A 21,619-nucleotide genomic window follows, 5' to 3' on the forward strand; every position below is an offset into this window, starting at 1 on the left:
TGAAAAGGCAACAACCGCTATCCCAGCCTCGCCTTACCGTGGTACAAAGGTGACATGCTTAGCCAGATCTTAGCACCCAGACTGTGTGATACTAAGTGCTGTACGAGCTAACCAAGAGAGATGAATAGACCTGGTTTTGACAAAGTGTGGCTTTGAAGTATTCAAAGATGAGAGAGTAACGTGTCAGTAAGAAGATTGTGCCAGGTGTGAAGGGAGGCCTTCCCATTCCTTCGTCGTTCTTGGGGCAGTGTCACATAGTCCAAACCTTCACTCTGAGAAATGGTGCAGCAGTTCCCACGTTCAAATTCAGCTTTTTTTATCAGCCTATTTTTAATAATTTTTTTTATAATGACAAAAAATATGGCTTTTGGTGAGGGGAGAATACTGCTTGCAAACGTGGAAAGATCTCTGTGCGCCGTAAGGCCCTTACATGTGAGTAAAAGGACTAAAATTCTAACATTTGAATAATATTCTTTTGCAATTTAAGTAGTAATGATTTCTTTTGTTGTCTGCGTGAACTTTTCTATGTAATATTTTCAGTGATCAAATGGCTCTGTAATCATCACAGCAACCTTAGAGGTCTCTGATATGTGGCAACGTGAGTGGATCAACGTCTTGATACCTAGAATGGCGGAAGGCACAAGTACTGCAGAGGAAGACAGTTTCATTAGTCTCTAGCGAGCTCATTCCACAAGCGTTTTCTGGTAGGATGTATTTGTCCCTTCGTCTCCTTTATCCAGTTTGTTATATGTATTTAGAGCCTAATTTTTTTGAGGCAGGATCACTTATTATTTTGCGACCGATGGGCATAATTTCCCCAGGTTCTCAGGGCTGGCTTAGCTCTGTTTCCACTTGAAATCAGCAGTGAAAACCCCATTGACTCTGATAAGAGCAGAGCTAGTTCAAAACAGAAAATCCCACACTGGCCTTTTATTCTGGTTCATGTACCATGCCTGTGACCATAAGCATACTGTTTACATGCAACTTGGGTAACTTTTTTAGGGGAGAGCTGTGCCAGGTGGAGCTCCACCTGGGGAGGAGGGAGAGCTGGGGCCGGGGCTGCCCTGTGGCTCTGAGGTGTTTCAGGCATGGTGGTAACGGGTGCTGTAAGCAGTCGAAGATGATTGTGGGAAGGAAGGAGGTACAAATGGATGAGATGATGGAAATGGGAACTGATTTCCCCTCTCCCACCCTGGGGGGTGGGGGTGGTGGTCTTACGTACACTGCAGCAAAGCTCGAGTGTTATAAATAATTGTATTGTGAGGAAAGCTAATTTGGGGCCTGGCTGAATCTGATGCCAATTCGTGTTGTCCTCACTTCATGTGGGGTATGTGTTTTTTAAACATGATTTAATTGGGACTTTTTTCATACGGGAGTTTTCATATGAAATCTCACCATATGGAATCTCACCATTTTCTTTAAAATGTCTTATTTCAGTGATGTACAAGCTTGCAAGTAAAAGAAGAATATAATATTGGAGGAGCCTTCCTAGATCACTGAATGTAATCCCCTCTTGGTTTTCATTAGCGCTCTGTTCTACTCCCTTTTCTAATTAAAGGAAAGTTCTGCGTTAACTCATACTACTATACTGTTTAGAATATGTTGGCAACAGAACGGCGGGATTTTTCTGCAGGGCCCGAAGTAGCAGGGCAGCTGCAGCGGTGGAGAGCTGGAGCGGTTCCACGAGCCCATGGCTCCGCACAGGGCAGCAGCCTGCTTCTCAGCGCTGTCTATTAGCTCAGGTGCCCAGTGCTCCTCCGTAGGAGCTGGGAGCACTGAGCACTAATATTGGTTAACCTTACCTAGCACTGTAGTGGGATGTGCATTTATCCATCCCACCACTCTCATGGTGGTCTCAGCTTTTGATGATGAAATATCTTTAAACCTGTCTCAACCGAAGTAAGCTCTTGGTGTAATGGTACTGTTGCTGACGTACTGCAGCGCAGCATTCGCCTGCATAGGTATACCTACAAACCCACGTTGTGTTGAGCTGACGTTAGGTTAGGCTCTGACGTGGAGCAAGGGACAACTAAACTGCCTGCTCTCCTGTTGTGTTGTTTAGTTACAGGCTGTGGCGGTGCGGTGAGAGTCTCTCTGATGTTCTTGTATGTGTTTCAGAAATGATTCTGAGTTGCTGGTCATTGAAAAGGCTGAAATACTTGAACAGTCTGACCACTGCTTAACATTTTCTGTTCTATGGAATAATTAGTGGACTTCTTGTACCTCTGTCCTGCTTCCTTCTCAGAGAGCTGGTACCAGTTGTGTTCCCAGAGGGCAGCAGGAGCTGGGGCTGCCAGGAAAGGGTCTCCGCTGTGCCTGTGGGCCTCGCTGCGAGGCAGGCCTCTGGGGCAGACCTGCTGGCAGGCTCCGTGTGCTGGGGAGGGGTCAGCATGCCATGGGTGGGCCCCCCCGGGGGGCTGCAGCACAGAACATGGATTCACGATCCTGCTGCCTGGGCAAAATGGGTTCTCCAGGGAGTATTTCCTGCTCCTGCCACTTAACCTGTGTACAGAGATGGCTCGCTTCTCTTCTGCTTGTACCAGGATTGCATCTGTGCCTGGTAAGAAATGTAGAAGTTGAGTTTAAAATTTCTTGTTCTTTAAATATTTCTCAAGAAAATGCCTCTTTGGTCATTGGGATACCAAAATGATTTTTTGCTTTAGTAACCCAAGGCAGAAATCAATCAATAAATGGATCACTTGGAATATATCCTTTTTTTTCCTACTAGATAATCTCCATGCAGTTGCCATTTCCCCAACTTCCTTGAATATGCTGAGAAGAGAAAAAACATTCCTTACTAATTCTGAAATTAATGATTGCTTCAGCCCTGTCTGTAAGCAAAATTATCATATTTAAGCGTCTAATCCCATTCATATCCCTAGTTATCACTGGTATCCAAGCAATCTGTTTTTATTTTCTTGGCTCTTGCATTATTTATGTGCTGCAGAGGTCTCCTGGACAAAAAAATTCCATATGGCAAAATAGTAACCCACTTTGTGATAAATCACCCCAATTTTGTTTAATCTAAATCGCTTCTATTTTAAAGTCTAAGATTGTCCACATGTTTTTCTGTTGCAGCTTAGTTCAAATTTATCCATCCCCCAGATCCTTATGATCCCCCTTAAGGTACTTACACAGTGCAAGAAGATCCCCCCTGTAGCCTTCTCATCTTCAAATATATACGCTTAAGAACCTCATCCTGTCATCTTAGCAAAGGTCCTCCGTACTTTCAGCCAGACCTGTAACATTTTATGGATTTTTCTCTAGAATGTAGATTTTGCCTATGAAGATAAGGTGTGCCAAACTCCAGCTTTGGCCTCAAAATGACTATTTATAGTGGCATAGTAATTTTTTAAATTACATTTAGAAATCATTCTTTGCTAAGTTGCTGCAAACCACTTCATTGCTCTTATGCCCAAAGGGCTGTGCTCTGAGCCCTGGTTCAGGCGAGTGCTCTGGCTCTAAGCTCTGGCTCTGCTTGCGTTGCTGTGGCGGAGTGAGCAGAAGTCTTGCAAAAAGTGATCGCAGTAGTTCTGCTATGCCGTGCTGGTTTCACCGATAGTGACTGCTGTTACACTGGACATAAGATCGGCTAACTTCTCAGTACAGGCTGAGCTACTGTGTAGAAGATACCTGCTTGGAGCAATGTAAATAGCTGGCAAGGCCCAAAATACATGGTCCACAGTGAGGGTGGGAGAGAGAAGATAATGTTTTTTACAAAACTCTAGCAATAAGCATTTTTCATGCTGTTTCCTTCAGCTTTGGTGCAAATTGAAACGTTTTCTTACAGTATTTGCAGCCTGATGATTGAATCATTTCACTGTTGCATGTCAGCCAGGAAGTGAAACTTGGAAGTCTATTTCTTTTAGGCAACCCTGGGTAAAATGCATTAAAAAATAAATGGACAAATGGTGATAGATTTTGTAAAGGTGTAGTTTATACTGCAGGCCAGAAAAGAAATGAAATTTTAATGTAGCCTCATGCCATTCATTAATGTCTTCTCTGACAGAATGGTATGAGGCTCCGAGATTTATCTGGGGATTAAGCAGTAATGGCAAAGGGACTAAGAGGTAGGAGCAGACCTGTGTGGTCTATTGTAGGATGGATCCAAACACATGAAAGGCAGATCTGCCTATGGCGCTTCTCGGTTTTGCCATTTACAGTCATTTCAGTATCATAAGACAATTCCTAAGCATCAAAATATTAAGTTAAAAAGCATATCCTTAAAAATGTGTATGTTTTGGATTCTTTTGTTCTTTGGTTCTTGAGCCTTTTTTTTTTTTTTAGTATTTCTTGCCTTTGTGAGGGGTAGAAGCGTTAGTATTGAACAATATCTCATCTCCTTTGATACCTGCACTTACCTGATATTATAGCTAGATGTCAGCCTCAGATGTGAGTCAGAGGCTTGTCATTCAGCATCAGTTTTATTTTTACTCCTCATCTCTCAGACCCTTGAGATTGCTGAGATGGGTTGAGTTTGTTGCATGTTGGGGGGAACAAAGCTACTGCTGGAGAGCAGCCGCTCAAAGCGCCATGGCGAGTGGGAGGGCCTCTTTTGGCCCAAAGAATGGACGGCTGCCTTTCCTGGCTAAGCTCCTCTTCAGCTGAGCTCACTGTTGCCAGATCTCAAAATTCATCTTCTGGAATCTGTGGTTAGGTGAGGATCTCAATTTATATTTTATATAAAGCCTTGCTACCGTGGTTTTGGAGAAAGGCCTGGAACCATGGCTCTTATACTTCATCCCCTTTGATAACTGGGATCTGCCCCCTTCCAAAAAGCCCAGCCTAGTTGTTTAATTATTAAATTTAACAGAGCCACTAGTAATGATGTGCTTTTAACAGACTCAGAGAAGTATCTGTGCTCATAGTAAAGTTTGGGTTTCTGTTGACTTTTCTTTGGAGTCTGGTAAACTTGTTTTGCAGATGTTCCCCTCTGCCCTCAAGGCCCTGCTGAGAGGCCTTCCCTGAGCGCCTGCCCTCTGCACTGCAGCCTTGACGAGCACCAAAAGCTTCAGCACCAGCTCTGCGCAGACTGAAATGGTGACACACTGGGGCAAGGGCAGCTTCGGACCTGTGACAATGACAAAGCAAGTGTTCTGGAAAATTAGTGATTCAGCTCTTCCGGTAACTCGCCACAGTGACCTGACAGCCTCAAAAAACAGCAGGTCGCACTTGGGCCGATTTGGAGCAGTCCCAGCTGAGAGAGGGCAGTGACTCACGGCATGACGTGTGCTGGGGAGAGCAGGGGGTTGTGCCTGCGGGGCGGACTTGCGCTGGGGCAGCCATCCGTGCTGCGGGGGCTGCTGAGACGCAGAGGCAGCCCTTGAGCATGACAGTTTGTAGCGGGGTGGTCTGGTTTAAAGCAGCACGCATTTCGCTTTGTTTGAAAGCGGTGTGCTACCAACCGCAGCAGCTCCGGGCCTGCTCCATGGGCAGCTCAAGTGCCGTGTGCCATAGGGATGGGGCACACAGCTGGCGCTGGAGTCTCTGTCAGTCTTTCCAGTGTGTCATTCCTGCCTGTGAGTCAGCCTCATGAGACCGGCCAGAGATGCAGTTTGCTACTCTGTTACTGAATTTTCTTGTCAAAGATCTTGATAAGACAACTGTAAATTGCTGAATATTAGGACTGTAGAGCTATTATTAAAAACAAGCAAGCAAGCCCGTGTTGTTTCCAGACCTGTATTAGGATCCCGAAATGGCTGTGTTCAATGTCCATGTTGCTGCGAGCTTACTGAGTTGCCACAAGCTTTTAAATGCAAGTGGTTACCTGAGGGCTCGCTAGGGCTTGGTCCCTGTCTGCAGCAGTTCAAGTTATCCCATTAATCTCTTTGCCCAGGCTTCACTCTCTGGGAAATGCCCCCGTGGAGAGGGCTCTCTGCTGCGAGTCACTTTGTTCCTTCCCTCACTTTAAAGGAGATTAAAGGGGGAAAAAATCAGTTCCCTGGTGCATAGATTTGCAGGGCAGGTATGACGGCATATTAATCTTGCAAAGAAAGTGTCACAAATGGGCTCTCAAGCTTAACTAAGCTCATCATCGGACTAGCTGGAAACTGTGCAACTGCCTTTTTGCCTCCTCTGAATCACTGGAGTTCCAGAGCCACTAACAACATCCTAAAAATCCCGGCATCGGAGCCAGTTGCCCTATCAGCTGTAGGTGTCAGCTCCCGGTCTGCCCATGACATTGCCTGTGCCTTTCGCTGCACCGTCACTTCCCTGGTTCCTGTTAACTTCAGCTCCTCGTCTGGGCACAGGTTATTGCCAGTTCTGTTTTCGTTGCCTGCCAAACTTGCAGAGCGAGGAAAAGCAGCAGGTGTAAACGTGTAGCTGTCAGCAGAACAAACTCAGGGTGGTATTTTGAATGGTTAGGTGACTTGCTGTAGGGACAGGAATATTTTCTTATGACTCTCCTTGCTTGGAGAGGCAAGCTTTATTTTATTTTATTTTATTTTACTTTTGCAAGAAGACAGGGAATTGCATTCCTGACTGTGAGACAAAGATTGAGTTCTGGGGCTTACTAAATGAAATAATGGAATAATTGATGTTGGAAGAGACCCCTGGAGGCCATCTGGGAGGGGGAGTGCGTGTGGGAATATGTTGCAGGCTGCCAGGGACGTCGCCTAGAAGGGCACTGGCTCTGCGCAGGTGGCTGTGAAGTAGCGAGGCAGTCTGGGCCTGGCTGTGCCTGCTCCTTCCAGTGCACCGTAACCTCAGGCTGCTTCATGCTGCTGAAGGGTGGCAGCAGCTAGACCCCTATTTAGGTCATTCCTATTTAGGAATCTCAGTGGAGCTCGACCCTTTCAAAAGACGTACAAAGGAATACAAGAACTGTTATCCCATCTATTACCCCAGCGTTTAATACTTGCTGTATCTCATTCAGGAGATCTCTGAGAAGAGCAATTCCTTTGCAGATACTGAGTCATCTCTGTGAAGGATTTCCTGAGACTGAGCTAAAAGAACTAGTGGAAGCACAAATCAATTGATGTTGGTTTTCTGTACACCTTCATTCAAATCTGGGAGTTACTTACCAAAGATTTTGTCTTCTGTTCCCTATATTTTAAAATACCTTATCCTGAGGGGTGTTTATTATCCCTAGATCTTGAGAGTGCCCATTTTAGTTTTAACTACGAGATGAGCCAACATGCTGACATTTTCTCTCTTTCTTTAAAAAGTAAGGTTTTGCCTATGGCTAGCTTTATGGCCAGTAGTCACATTTTACCATGTGTCCTTATGCATCTCTTGCACTTTATAATTGCTACTTTACATTTGGCACCAGTTTCCAATCTTAATTCATGGCTGAGGCAAGTACACACAGTATAAAAGTAACCCTCGGGTTGTCTGGGAAATAACCACATCAAAAAGACAAAACCAAAGTAACATTAAAAAACGGTCAGTTCTTTCCCACTCTGTGGCTTCTTATTTACTGGAAAGAGTGAGTGCAGACAGTTATCTCAGAATGCTTCAGGTTAGTGAGAATATGTAGTAGGGAAGGAGTTAATATTGACCAGTACATTTCCTTCTCAGTGGATATGCTCCCAGCATCTAGCTATGTGTTAGCTTTGCCACCGATTAACATTTGCTGTGAAGTGCAGTTAAGATGGGACAGTAAATAAGCTGTACTGTTCTGCATCAGTCCACAAATTCTGAAGAGATGCTTGATGGCATATCTGATAGCCAAAGCAAAGTCAGCTGAGGGTTGGGGGATGGATACTTGGATAGTAGAAGTGCATGAGAAATGCACAGAAATAGGGGGTTTGGCAATGTCGTGCGTCCTTCTGAGTCACTAGTGAGCTAAAAACCTGGGCAGAGTGTGAGGGGGTGTATTGACAGGGTGAGCTAACTGCTGTCACAACAGTTGCCTCTAATCTTATTTTCATGTATTTATAGTGTGTAAGATAACATTTTCCCTCAAGTGAGCCTTCTTGCAGGCCGCTTGGCACAAAGGGACCATTTCATATCAGTGTCTTGTGAAGTAATACTCTGACTACTCAAAGGGGTCGTTATTGCTGCCTTGCCAGGTTTTCCTGAGTACATCTTAAGGCTGAATTCAAGAGCTCTAATGGCCTCGATTAGAGACTGATAATGAGGTTTGGTGCCATGCTCAAGCTTGAGTGGGTAGAACAGCAAGCAAAGAGGGAGCTGAAATATAGCACCTTTGGGACAGCTTCCAACTTTGACTTGTGATATTTTTTTGCATTCTCAGGCTTTACCCTGTTCATGACTCAATTACTTATTTTATAAAAGAGTATGAAAATTTGTTCTAATGTGCTGGTTCTTTGCTTCGGAAGACTGTTTTCAGCCAGTGTTCTTAGCAAATTGAATTTTACTTCCATGTTGTTCCTTTTATCTGCTTTAATTATCTGCTTCTAGCACAGCTCTGCCACATGGAAAGACTCATGTATATATAATGCATACATATATACACATATATATTTGAAACTGCTGCTGTTTGTGACCTGATTTGTATGTGGTAAAGTGTCAAAAGGGAAAGGAAAATAAACATTTTGCATTTTTTGGATCAGGGAATCAGGAAAGTTTTCAAAGTTTCAAATAACATTAGAGTTCTCTCATCCTCCTGTTTATGAGACAGGGAATCAAAATACTGAGAGTGAAAGGAAAGATAAATAACAACTTCCTGTATTTCTTCCTTCCCTCAACAATCATTACCTCTCTGCTTTTCATCTGATTTGTTTGGGATGCGGTAGTGCCTTAAACACGAAATCAAAACAGATATTCACATCAAAAGAGAAAGCCGTTATTTTCCATAGCTTTTTATATATATAAATATTTCTATATCATCTATGTTTTTATTTATTAAACATTATTTATTTATTTTTGCTCTTGCATACACATCAAGGTTTTTTCCAAATGGTTTGGTCTTTTCCATTGGTCAGACTATGCCCACTTCTACCCGCTCCCCTGTTGTGATTTATAGAGGTTTGGAAATAATCATGGCTTTTGTTTTTTAACTGCTGCTGCATCAGTGTGGGTAGTTCCCTTGATATGTCAAAGTGCCTTTGTTTATAGACTAACCTGATGGTAGCCATACCCTTCAGGAAATGTACTGTGGTGCTGTTTGGCTTTTTTTTTTTTCTGGTACGGAGAGCAAAATCTGACCAATTTAACTTTTATTTATATATATATATGTATATATATACACACACAGACACACATATATATATGTATATATTTTAATTCAAAATGAGTTGGGGCTGGTGAAAGATGCCAGGTTTAATAGGTTCTCTTCCTTATTAGAAGAGAAGCCTCCTCCTTTGCCCTGGGGTGCTAACTCTCTTTTCCTTTGGACTTGCCCACGCGTTAGTAGTAAAGGTGTCTGCACATCACTTCAGTACAGGGAAGCTGGGCTTTGGGTACAGTAAGACATTTGTTTTGTGGTACACAAGTGTCCATCATCATTAACTACAGTGGAGATTACTTTCGCGTTTGAATGAGATCTCTATCTGGTAACATCTCAATATCTGAGGAACTCATGTTAACATGGTCATCACGTTTGCTTGGATGGTGTGAAGGTAGTATTATCTGATTTTATCGTTAATAAAAAGAGAATTAAGAAATACATTTCCAAAGCAGCAACTAATTTTGCTTGCTTCTATTTTGGGATGCCTGACCCGAGGCGTTTGCCCAGCTGTCAGCCCAGCTTGTCTGCCCGCGGGGCGGGGGGTGCATGGGAGCTGCTGCCACGCTTTTGGCTTCCACTGCCACAAGCCTTCGCCAATATGAAGGGCTTTCCCTCCTCTCTGAGGAACTGAACTGGCACCATCGGCCAGATCCGTTCTTGCTCTGTTCTGATTTTGAAGCCCAAAGCAGTGAGTGCAGGGCAGCTTGGGTCCCCCCGCAGGCTCCTGCCCGCGCCCTCCCGAGGCTGCCTCCGGAAGAGAGCCACTCGCTTGCCTCGTAGCGCTGCTGGGCGGCCTGGCTAGATGGCGTGGAGCACGGCGGTGTCGTCAAGACCGCTGCGATTAAATTGTTGCGGAGATACGGAAAGCCATCTGCTATTTGTTCCCCCGCCTGCTCGCTATTGAGAAAGCCCATGATGGGTCCTGCTGCCAAGCCTGGCTGCCGCGGTGCTGGGCTGTCACATGGAGGAGGCCTGGCTGCTGCTCAGGCTGGCTCCGAAGCTCGGTGACCCCTGCGCAGGTGACACTCTGCGTACGTGTGGAAAAGGCTTGGCTGTTGGTTGACGCAGGGAAGTTGCGGTGAAGGGTGTGATGGTAGCTGGAGCGTGCCTCTTTGGGCTGGCGTCCTCCCACCGGTGGGTGCTGAGCCCAGCCGAGCGGGCAGCGCCCTCCCTCTCTTGGTAGCCGTGGCTGACCGAGGGCATCTTCACAAGCAGCAGTGGTCTGTGGAGGACCGCACATCCCATCTGTGCCGTGGGGAGTTCGAAAGGGTTGGGTTAGGTTGCAGGGGTGTTTGCGTGTGGCAGGGGGATGTGGCACATGGGCCGTGTGGCCTGGCACGCGGTGGGATTGGGGCCAGCAGAGCTGGGGCTGCTGGGACAGGGCATAGTGGGAGCAGGGAGGGGTGATGTTGGAGAGGACGGACTTGGCTGATTTTAGCTGCTGAACTTCAGTGTCCTTCTGGAGCATGTGCAAAGCAAAATGACTTTTAAGTGGGTTGTGTTGTGTGTGTTTTCAGAAAATAGTGTTTAAAAACTTAACTCTGGCACGGAAGTCGCTATCTGGTCTAATTGCAAGTTCCTTGATCAATGCTCTGGAGTGTGAGAGCTTATTAAAGCAAAGGTCACTGGTGCTTTTTGTCAAGCCGTTAAGCAATGTATTGTTCTAGTTTTGTTCTTGGCGTTTTGGTTAAAATGTTCCAAAACAGCCCCAAGTAGGCAGCAGCATTGAGCATTTCAGACCAGATCATTAAAGTCTGGCAAAATTATCTGTAGCTGACAATGAGGTATTAGAGCGGGAATTGTAGCCAGCTTTAATAATTAATGATGATGGTGTTTATACATATAATACCTGATATTTAATTATCCTCAGTGAGGCTTGAAGTTTCATGTGAGCAGCACGTGAGTGCTGTGGGCACTGCGCTGCCCAGCTTCCCAGAGCTCCTGGGATGTTTGAGTAGCAAGTGCTAGTGGTGGGCTTACAGTGATGAATTCTCATTGATCTTTGCTAATGCAAGGTTAAAGCTTTGGTATTTGCTAGTGCTCTGAATTTTGTACGGTATGCTAATTACTCTTTTGAATTGGAAATGCTTGTTCAGCACAGTGTAAAAGAAATCAGAATTGACTTTGTGATGCTGTGTTGCAAATAGTGTCTAACCTTTTCCTGTTTATCTAGAAATGCTGTTCTAGTTTTCCTGGGCCAAATTAAACATCGCCACATTTTTATTCAGTTCACAATACCTGTGCGTGCGCATGCATGCATATGCATGCGCAGTTGTAATTATTTTTTGTTGTGCTAGCAGTGATACTGTCCAGAATAATTTTTTCCTAACATTGTTTTGGAATGAACAAGAATTTGGAAGTGGATGCAGCTCTCTGAAAATTAAAAGGAAAGACAAAACAGAAACATAAATATTTAGCATCTGCAGAGAGGGAGCCTGAACGATAATTAGGCAAGGATCAGTAGATTAGTTTGGAAGAAAGATTTTCTGGTGACCCAGAACCTTTTGAAAGGTTGTCTATATGATGGCATTTACGCGTTCAAAATTTCAGTCCAGGGACCCTAAGACTGAGTTCAGAATTGTTGGTGGGGCAAAGCAATGGGGAAGTTTTGTCTGAGATGGGAAAACTGACTTTCAAAAGTGAATATTGCTATTTCACTTTTTGATTTTGATGATTCTTAGCATAGCAATTCATCCTCAGATTGCTCCTCTAACATTTGGTGGCCCATGTTGTATGAAGTAACTTAATATGCCTGAGTTGTCTTGTCCTGAGTCTGTAATTGGAAAAAGACAGGAACACCTAAGTGCTATTAGTTGCACAAGTTACAAAGAAAATTTCTCATTTATATGCATTTTATATATGTATTTATATACAGCAGTGCTATTGTTGCTGCCAGGTGATGTGCTTTAAAGATTTGGTTCTAACGTCCTTTATCAAACCCTTTCTGAAAGTCTGTCTCAGCCTGTACTTCACATGTGTTTAGCCAGAGCCTCTCTCTGCCTTCCAAGCCTGTTGTTAATGTATTCCTCAGTGACCGCCCTCCCTGCATGTCCTTGTGCATTCCCCGTGCCTCTACAGTGAATATGGCAAACTCCTCGGGCCCCTCAGGGCTGAGGAATACTCTTTAGTATCTTGCTGCATTCTTGCAAGCCTTTCTGGTTGCCACTGATCTCTGGAAGATACTTCTGGGTTTCCTGGCATATGTTATGCCAGCTCTTCACCTGGTCTGTGCAGGTGAGGTCAGGGTGCCTTGAGAATATTACTGAGAACGCAGTGGGTAGCAACGGTACTTACTGAGCTGTCCTGGTGCCCCAGTTTCCACGTGCACTATACCCTAGGGTGAAGAGATGCGCTGTGGTTTTCATTTTATGTTCAAATCACTATTAATGCTGGCATTAATGCTGCTAGTAATTGCAAATACAAGAATCTGTTCACATCATTCAAAGTGATAACATCTTTGTGTTTGTAAGAAATACGGAAGAGGAACTGAAGGAAAAATCACACTTAAACAACATGTGCTAAGGTTTTTTTCCTAAAGCACGTCTGTCAATATTTTGCCTATTAGTAATTTCTTTATGGACCTCCTGCCTAAGCATTTTCTTGTGGTAGACCAGATTAGCTTTTATAGCTGATCTCCACTTTGAGGTCTTCCAACAGATCCAGATAAACTTAATATTTCTATTTTATTTTCTCCTTATTCAAGGATCATAGAGGTAATTTGGGTTGGAAGGCCCTCAGGAGAGCTCTAGTCCAACCTCCTGCTCAGAGCCGGGCCAGCCGTGAGATCAGACCCAGGGCTTTATGCAGTTGTGTCTTGAAACCTCCCAGGACAGAAACTGCACAACCTCTCTGGGCAACCTGTGCCATTGCTTGACTGTCCTCACGGTGAAAAAGTTTCTCTTGATTCCCAATCTGAACCTATTGTAGCACCTTATGCTCGTTGTCCCCTGTCCTCCCATTGGACACTGTTGTGAAAAGCTGGGCTCTGTCGTCTTGATGACCTCCCCGTAGGTCCTGGGGGCCTGCTGTTAGGTCCCCCCAGAGCCGTCTCTGCTGCAGGCTCTCACAGCCCCGGTCCCCCAGCCGCTGCTCACAGGGCGAGTGCTCCAGCCCGAACCATCCCGGCAGCCCTCTGCTGAACTCGCTGCCATTTGTAGCGCAAGTAGTGGAGGAGATGCAGCTATTTCCTCCTGTACTTGCTGGTCTAATTGATAACTCCTTGCCACCCTGCTTTTGGTGTGCGTGTCTGAGCGTGAAGTGTTTCTATTAACAAGTGTACTTAGCACAAATGGAGAGAAACTCTGTATGGCTCCATATTGGCTCTTGATTGAGAGCAGGCATAATATGTGCTCTTTCTTGGGGTCACAACAAGGCTGAATAGATGGATGCCTAGTGATGTTCTTGTAAGTGAACTATTAGTGAGGTAAGGAGATACGGACCTGGTTATGACTAAGGTTGGGGCTTCCATTAATTCTTCAGGAAGCCAGAGATGCAAAGTCTTGAGGTATAATTGAAGTTGGAGTAGATGTTAGATGTGTATTGAAGCTTTGTTGTGGATCACTGTCTGAAAAGGTTTATATTTTGCCAGTTATTTTCCAGATTATTTTTTGATGTGCTGAGGTAGCAGATGTGCTTGTTGTATCCAATTCTTTACCATCATTTTAGGAAGTTAAACAAATAGATGCATTTTGAAATTCAGCAGCATGTCTTTCAGCATCTGTAATGTTGTTTCATTTGCCAGCCAGGCTACAAGGGAACAGAGCATCTGGTAAGTACTTTTCCTACGACAAGGTTTCTGTTTGTTTGCCAATGATTAGCTTCAGCTGGATCTTTTGGAGGGGGGTCATACAGGTTAGGAGTGTGTGGTGTTTTGACATTGACACCTTTCCAAAATATTCCAAACACTGAGAGCAGCATCTTGCTGTTATAAAAATCTATATGATGGAATGTGTGAGGTAAATACAGTGCTGTAAGGTCTTTACGCTGTAGCGTTAACGCCAAGTCTTTACAGCATCGTGGGTAAAACACAGGGCAACAGAAAACCCCAGGATGCAGTACTGTGCTGTCACCTTAAAAAAAAATTAAAAAAAATTGATTAAATGTTGAACTATCAAAGCTGTTAAAGGAAACAAACACATTGTTAATCATTACACTGGGAACCTCCTTTGTTTTGGTATGAAACAAAATATTAGTAGAGACAACATTTAGTGAACTTAATGTTGTTTTTGGGTGTCTGATATTACAAAAGTTTAAAAAATGCAGTAGTAAAACAGTAGGAGGGTCAGTTATCAGTGTGCTAATGGGAGAGCAAAGGAAAAGTCAGCAAGTTCCAGCAGGAAAGCTTGGTCTTGCTTCATGCATGAGGCTGCTCAGTGGCCCTGCAACACCTCAGGTTTGAGTATTTTCTGTTAAACTAATAAAAAGATTTAAAAATAACTATTACTTGTACATTCCCTTGCCAAGTGATCTTTGAGTTTTTTTGGTTTTAAACTGAGTGTGATGCTTGGCATATAAAGTAAACATCCCTCTCAAATGTACTCATAATTTTTTTATTAGAAAATGAAACGGTACTTTTTGTCGTTTTCTGTAACTGAGGTGGTAGCCTTCCTCAAATTCCCTTGCTAAGGATTGTCATGTTGGATGTGAACTTGGCAATTTTTTTTTTTCCTCTCCAAGTTGACCTTCAGGAATGGCCATGGCTGCTGGGCTGAAGGTTGACCGCGGGTATGTCTGTGTAAATTTGAAATTCCACTGACATTTTTAGCTTAAGAATTTCAGAAGGGCCATGAGTATACCCCACATTTTTGGCTCCTAAGGATGTGCTTTTATTTTCTATGAACATTAAATCTGGACAAACCTTTTTCTAAAGGACTTGTGGAGATAGGTAACACTCAGATCAGGACATTGTGTAAAATATCTTCTGTGTTTCCTTTTAAATTATTATGGGCAATTCAGATTTATATATTTTTTTCTGCTAACACATTCAGAAATAGCTGTTGTTTGTAACATTGCAATTAATCATTATGGCATTGTGTGATGCACAGCAGGTGACCTCCAGCGGTGAGCTGCTCCTGAGTGGCCACCCTGGGGAAATACTCTCGTTCAGGCTTCTAGGAAAATGATGCTGCCTGCAGACTGCAGTTGGTGAGCACCACAAGAAGCACTTCTGTGGCTCCAGAACTGCACTGTGCGTCGTCTACTGATGCCGCAACTGAACTGGAGGAGTAGGCTCAGTATGCAAGAGGATTTTGTATACAAATTTATTGGTAATATGTACTGACAGGAAAGGAGATAATGTGACTATAGGATAGGATTGAATAGTCATCTAAATAAGATTTTGATAAATACTTCTATTTTGGAAGCCAATTCTGATGTTGGCTGTAGTGAAATGACAATGATTTAGAGCAGGTGAAAATCTGACCTTCACCATTTCCTTTAAATAGTGATACTTTGGTTTTTAGGAAATAGCCTAAGTTGCTTAATGATAATTTGGCCAATTTATCTTTGTTCAAAACTGCTAATGTGGAGGAGATTTATTATGGCAGCTGAGGCTGGGTTGGCATGCTTAAGCAGGTCTGGTTGAAGTGTATAGCAGACACTTATTGCTAAGGTTATAGCCTCTTTTTCTGGTCTACTGTTCAGTTGTTTTCTGCCATTAGGCTCTGACTATGCTTTCAAATGATGGAGTCAGTGTATTTGCAATATGCCAGTAAGGGAGAGCAACGTTACAGAGGGAGGCTACCTTGTCATGAAAGACTGTAAGTTCGTAAGTAGTGGATTTCTTACCCTTACTGCTTCTTGAGAAAGTAGGGAGGAGAGTACTTCTTAGCTGCTCTTCCTCATATTTCACCTTAACTTGATGGCTCTTAAGGGTAGTTTGTGGTGTTTGGATCATCGTCACCTTCCTTCTGTGAAGTGTTCATTAGTGTGATTCTAGCCACAGGTGTTTTCTTAGCCTTTCCTAATAAAAGAAGCCATAGGCAATGTCACATCAGGCATAAAGTAATATAGGGGCTAGTACTATCAACCTTGAGGAGACAAAGGACATGTGAAAGGTTAAGAAAACCCAGAAGTACATCTCTGTTAAGGCGATGTGATTTTCAAGGATCCTTCTAAAATGGTATTGAAATATTTATTCCAGGTGCTGTTAGTAGCATGGAAAGGTTATATCTTTTCTTAAAATCACAAAGGGATCAGTAAATCAAGGTGACCTGTGGGTTAGCATGACAAAGCTGGCCTGTTAGGAACATGAAGTTAATTCAGGCATATATGTACTGCACAGTGGCCACTGCTGTGACTACAGTATAGGCTTTAATATATCTAAATCTCAGAGCATTGCAGAATGCATTAATGAAACAAGCTCTTGCATTCCTCTTCTCCTCCACTCCTGTTCTTGATGAGTTTAAGTGTGAGGAACTTACCTGACATGCAGACTGAGTCAGAAAGAGGGGCATGGATCTTTTCAAGGCCGATCTCGGACTCTCCATTAGTACGTCGCCTCCAGCCAGCTAAGAGCACAATTTTTATTAGATTCTGAGCAAATGACATGGCTATAGATCCAAAAGCAACTGAAACATAATGAAATCACAGAAATAGATCAAAATGCATTTGCTACGCCAATAGAAATTTATGTAGCCTTTGAGTGAAGTACTACCAGAATTATGTGTTCGTGCAGTCAAATGATAAATGTAACATGAAATTAAAAAAAATCAGCCTGGAATGAGGTGGGAAAATTATTTCAGTGCAGTTGTGCTGCCAGCTTCTGTGGTTCATGTCCACAGCACAACTACACAAAATGTTCTGGTACAGCAGCAGCATTAGATATGTACATTGTTCAGAAGATGCTCATTTAAAATGGTGTCATTTTGTGTCACGATGCAAAAGTTTCTGCCTGCATCGCTAGTGCTTCTCACACTCTGTGTGTCTTTGGAAAGTGAGTGTAGTAGGTGTTTCCTATCCAGATGGAACTTACCTTGTTTATTTGTTAACGTATGACAGGGTTATAAAATGAGGTGGAATCAAGCGCAGTGTGAATTAGAAATATGTCAGAGGATTACAAAAGGGATTTTAGATCAGAGTTAGTGTAATACAGACAAGATTTCTGCAAAAAGAACTGGGAACAGAACCAAGTTTTCCTCCTTTTCTCACTGCGCTATATAAAGAACTCACGTGTACAGATTGTAATTGCTGTGGTGAAAGGATGCCAAATCATGTAATGCCTCTACCAACATTCCTGTTTTCTAACCACTAGAGTTCCTCATTTGGGAACACAACAAAATATTAAGAGCTTGATCCCACTTACACATTTATAAAGTTCTTTCATGAAACAGTAACAGATCTTCAGTAACATGAAACAGTAACAGGATCAGACTTTTACATAAATTTGCAGACAGGATCAGACATTTATGTCTTCGATATGGTGATCAGCGACAAAAGATGGATTTGAATGTGTAAAATGCCTGCAGTACCAAAAATAGGTCCCTATTTATCCCTGTCACAGTTCCACTTAGGTTGATGGAGTTGTGCCAGGGCTGACTATGCCCACTGTCAGTAGGACAACTGGCCTTCTGGCAGGAGGGAAGCTTGACAAGACTGCGTTTGTGGTAACAACTAAGCTTTCTGATATTGGCAGTACCTAGTGACAGGTTAGGAACGTTTAACTGGACTTAAAATGATTATGTTGGAGATTTCAGATGTATCTATCATGCCTAAAAGACAATAGAAGCGTTAACAAAGGTATCTTCAAGCATGGAATGAGTTTAGTTCCATCAGTGGTTCTGTGTTATCAGGCCAGTTAGCAAGATTAGCAATGTCTTAATTGTTATAATAAGAATTTTATGTATTTTTTCAGTTACACTAATGTAACATTTGGCTTCATTGTGGATGGTTATTAAACAAGGTTTGAAAGGAAGGTCCGATTCTCTGATCCTCCTTAGGCATTTCGTAATGCTTCTCGTTTTACTTGCAACATCAGTGTTCAATCCATATAAGCATTTTCTTTCTACTTGGATTTGGAAAACCTGTTCTGTTGTTATGTGATAGTGTCTGAGCAATGAAGGCAGCTTCAATAGTTTTAGAGTTCTGGAAACAGTGTATTTCATCTAGTTTGTAGAGATCATCTATTCAAGAGCAGTCAACTTTATTATTCATTCTGTTTACTGGTTTTGTTTTGGGAAATGTGCTGGCTTGCTTGGAAGCTCTTGAACCACAAAGTACTCAAATAGTTTCCATGATGTGTTAAGGCCTCTAGCTCATTGAAGTCTACTCGCTAAAACTTCAAGGATATTAAGCTAGTTCTCAAGATGAGAGTCTTGGCACTTCAGACGATGCTGTGTGTTACTAAGTAGCCACAGTTTGAATCCTGAGTTTAAAAATGTCCATGTCACTACTCCCATGCACCCCCTGAAGTAAAGTGCCTGTTTTTATAGCATTTTGTCCTCCACATCCCCTCAGCCAGGGAGTAGGTAGATGCTTGCTGGACTACAGGCATGTAAGGGGGAAAGGGAGGAGGATGTAATTATCCAAGCCAAGATCTAGTCAAACATAAAGCTGCAAGGGGGTGTTCCCCAAGTTTGTGGCTCATCTGACACTTCTGGCAGGAAAGATGATGCTCTTGTTTTTTGTTTAGATAGTTAATATTATTTACTTATCTTAAAGCTGCAATAGAGAAATTTGTATGATTCAAAAGGGAGAACTGCTTGGACTTCTCAAAGAGGATAAGGAAGTTAGGTTCCCAGATGTCATTGACTGTCAAAGAAAAGCACATTCTTTAGAAAATCCTAGCTTTAGAAGCAGGTAAAACCAATTAGAAATAATAACTAGTCATTTCTAAAGATGGACCAAAATTAATGTTGTCTGTCTTTGCAAATATGGCCTGTATCTTGATGTGTCAATTTATGGCCTCATGTTATGGGTGTATTTCCACTGGATACAGTATACTGCATTTTAGTGGCATTATGCTCTAGTGTTTGGATAGATAGAGCAAAGTATGGATAACATCAAAAAATAAGTACTTGATGGCAATGGATTATTAATAGAAATTTTTACTCCTAGATAGCTACTTTTTATTGACCCTGTAAGGGAAACAAACAGCAATTCTAGGCCACTGTTTGGCAGCTAATCAGGAATTCACAGTAAACCTTGGGTCCACGTTATAGATTCAGCAAAACGACTTGCAGGAGCATAGTCTGAATGTTTTCAGAAAACAACTTCCTCACTGTAGAAAACAGGACCACATACCAAGAAATAGAGAAAGCAGTCTCCTCCAGCTAGAATACTCAATCGACTGTCTTAAAAGGATGAGTTTCAATAATTATTAAAGTAGCAGTGAAAGGAATAATTTTCTCTTAATCAAATTAGCTTTGTATTTGTTATGGTATCCTGTAACCTAGCCATTTTTCCAAGATGCAAACAGAACAACAAAACCTGGCAAGTTCTGTGCATCTGGGACTGGTGGCCTGTACCTAATAAAACATGTAAGTGAAGAACAGAAAATAAAGCTGTCAGTTAGATCTTCTAATAGCTTTTAAACATTGCTATATTTTATTACAGATCTAAAGTTAGCCTTGTTTTCAGACTTGGATCTTTTTCAAGGTTTTCTTTCAATCCAACCTTTTTTTTTTTTCTAAGCTATCAAGGCTGAGTTTTCAGCACTGAAGAATGGCAATAGTCTCACAGCATTTTGTACATTTCTGCTTCCATAACTACCAGTCCTTTCATATGGTAAATCTGACTTTGTTTATCAAGTTGTTAGGCTTTGAAATTTTCTTTGTAGTAGTTTATAAACAGACACTGTGCATCATGCTATGCCAGTGGAGTAAACACTGGAAGATCTATCTCAATGAGATGGATGAATAGAGATGAGCAGTTTGTAATCTGAGATTAGTGGATAAAGAGACTAGAGTGAAAATGCAGTTACTCATAAAAAAAATTACCCTCTTAGAGTTAATGCAAAGCAGCCTGCAGAGTTGGTATATGTGAAAGCAAGAGTGCCAAAAAATCCCCCAACAAAAACAACAAAATCCCTAGTTAACATGTGGACTTCACAAACTGGGAGAACTTTAATTATGGAATCAGTGGGCAGTGCTAAGCAGGAGACATGGTAGACTGCAGTGAGGATAGTATGTCCAGGCTTTGCTTTTGGTTTTAAATAATCTAGTTAATGTGAGACATCCAAAAAAATCCCACAAACAATTCTGACACCCCCCCCCCCCCCCATTGCCATACAGCTAAGGTGTTATGAAATTGTGATTTCTGTTTGTGTAGACAGAACTTCTTTTACATTGAAATGCTGAGGAGGAATAATGCTTTCCAATCAACAGAGCACGCACTCTCACTTCAATTTGCAGTACTGCCACTGCCTCACCATGTAACCCTGGATAAGTCATTTAAGATGACATCCACAGAAGGATTCAGCATGCAGGTCTCATCTGATTTCCAATTTAGCTGCCTAAATCCTAAAATGCTATCCTAATCCTGCTGCCTAATCCTGAAGACACCTACAGTCCAGAAATGCCTCAGTTTTCAATCTGAAAGGTTCTTGGATGTAAAAAACCTATTTTTGTATATTTAAAACTGCCAAAACAGTGAGGGTGTCAGATAGCCAGGACCCAATGCCCCCATGAGATGGGTTGCTAAGCATGGTTCAGTCTACGCACTCTGAGAAGCTTAATTTGGGATGTTTGCTGGGAGCACTCCTGATGGCCTCGGCTGCGCAGAGCAGCAGGGTCGTGCTTCCTCTGTCCTGCCGAATAGCTCAGTGGTTTGGACCCTTGTCCAGGATGTATTTCCAGGATAGGTTCACTGCTTCTCTCGGCTTGCTGGGATCCCTCCTGTCCCTACCATCCTGCTGTTTCTTTGACGATTTGGTTTCAGAACCTATCTTCAGGCAAGGGGACAGGTATGAATGTAGAAGTGAAGGAAGTGCCACTAGTCAAAGTAATGCAACAGGCGGGGTTGTGATGAGGATTTAAAAAAACCCTTTCTCCTCAGTGTCTTGTGTTGGCTTTGTGAATCCTGTTCTTAGGCACCTGAGTGCATATGGAATGCAAGAAGCCTACATGGTAACTGGGGGCCTTTGGTTGTCGTTACAGGCTGCCTGAAAATGAGGTACTGTGACACGTCTGATATACATATCATGGTGCTGAGGTTCCCTAGCGAGCCCTAAACTCTCTCTCAGTGCCTCGAATTTCTGTGCTTATAATCCTTCGCTGTCTAGGACAGTGTACTGTGGACAGAAACAGGGATTTGTAGAGCTAAAAAATGTGCAAGATTTAGCTGGAATGAGGGATCTGGGGGCTGTAACGAATTGCACTATCTGTAGCGAGCAGCATGGGGAGGAACCTGTGACTCGCATCGCTGGGTTGCACGGGAAGGTTCTTAAATGCAGAGTGCCAAGTGCTGTTATAATTGGGTTAGATTGCTCAGTGCTTATTCAAATTCCTGTTGATACTGGCAGTGGGAGTTTTCCTGAATAAAAGCTGA

The 21,619-nt window shown here is 42.8% G+C and overlaps 1 protein-coding gene across 3 annotated transcripts in view; it reads left to right on the forward strand.

Annotated features, from left to right (window-relative positions):
* Window positions 1-21,619, forward strand: part of NAV2 (neuron navigator 2) — a 451,621-nt gene that overhangs the window by 186,015 nt on the left and 243,987 nt on the right. The gene's annotated exons all lie outside the window — the stretch shown is intronic.

The sequence above is a fragment of the Dromaius novaehollandiae genome, chromosome 5 (genome assembly GCF_036370855.1).
Source record: "Dromaius novaehollandiae isolate bDroNov1 chromosome 5, bDroNov1.hap1, whole genome shotgun sequence".
In the NCBI taxonomy this organism is placed as follows: Eukaryota; Metazoa; Chordata; class Aves; order Casuariiformes; family Dromaiidae; genus Dromaius; species Dromaius novaehollandiae.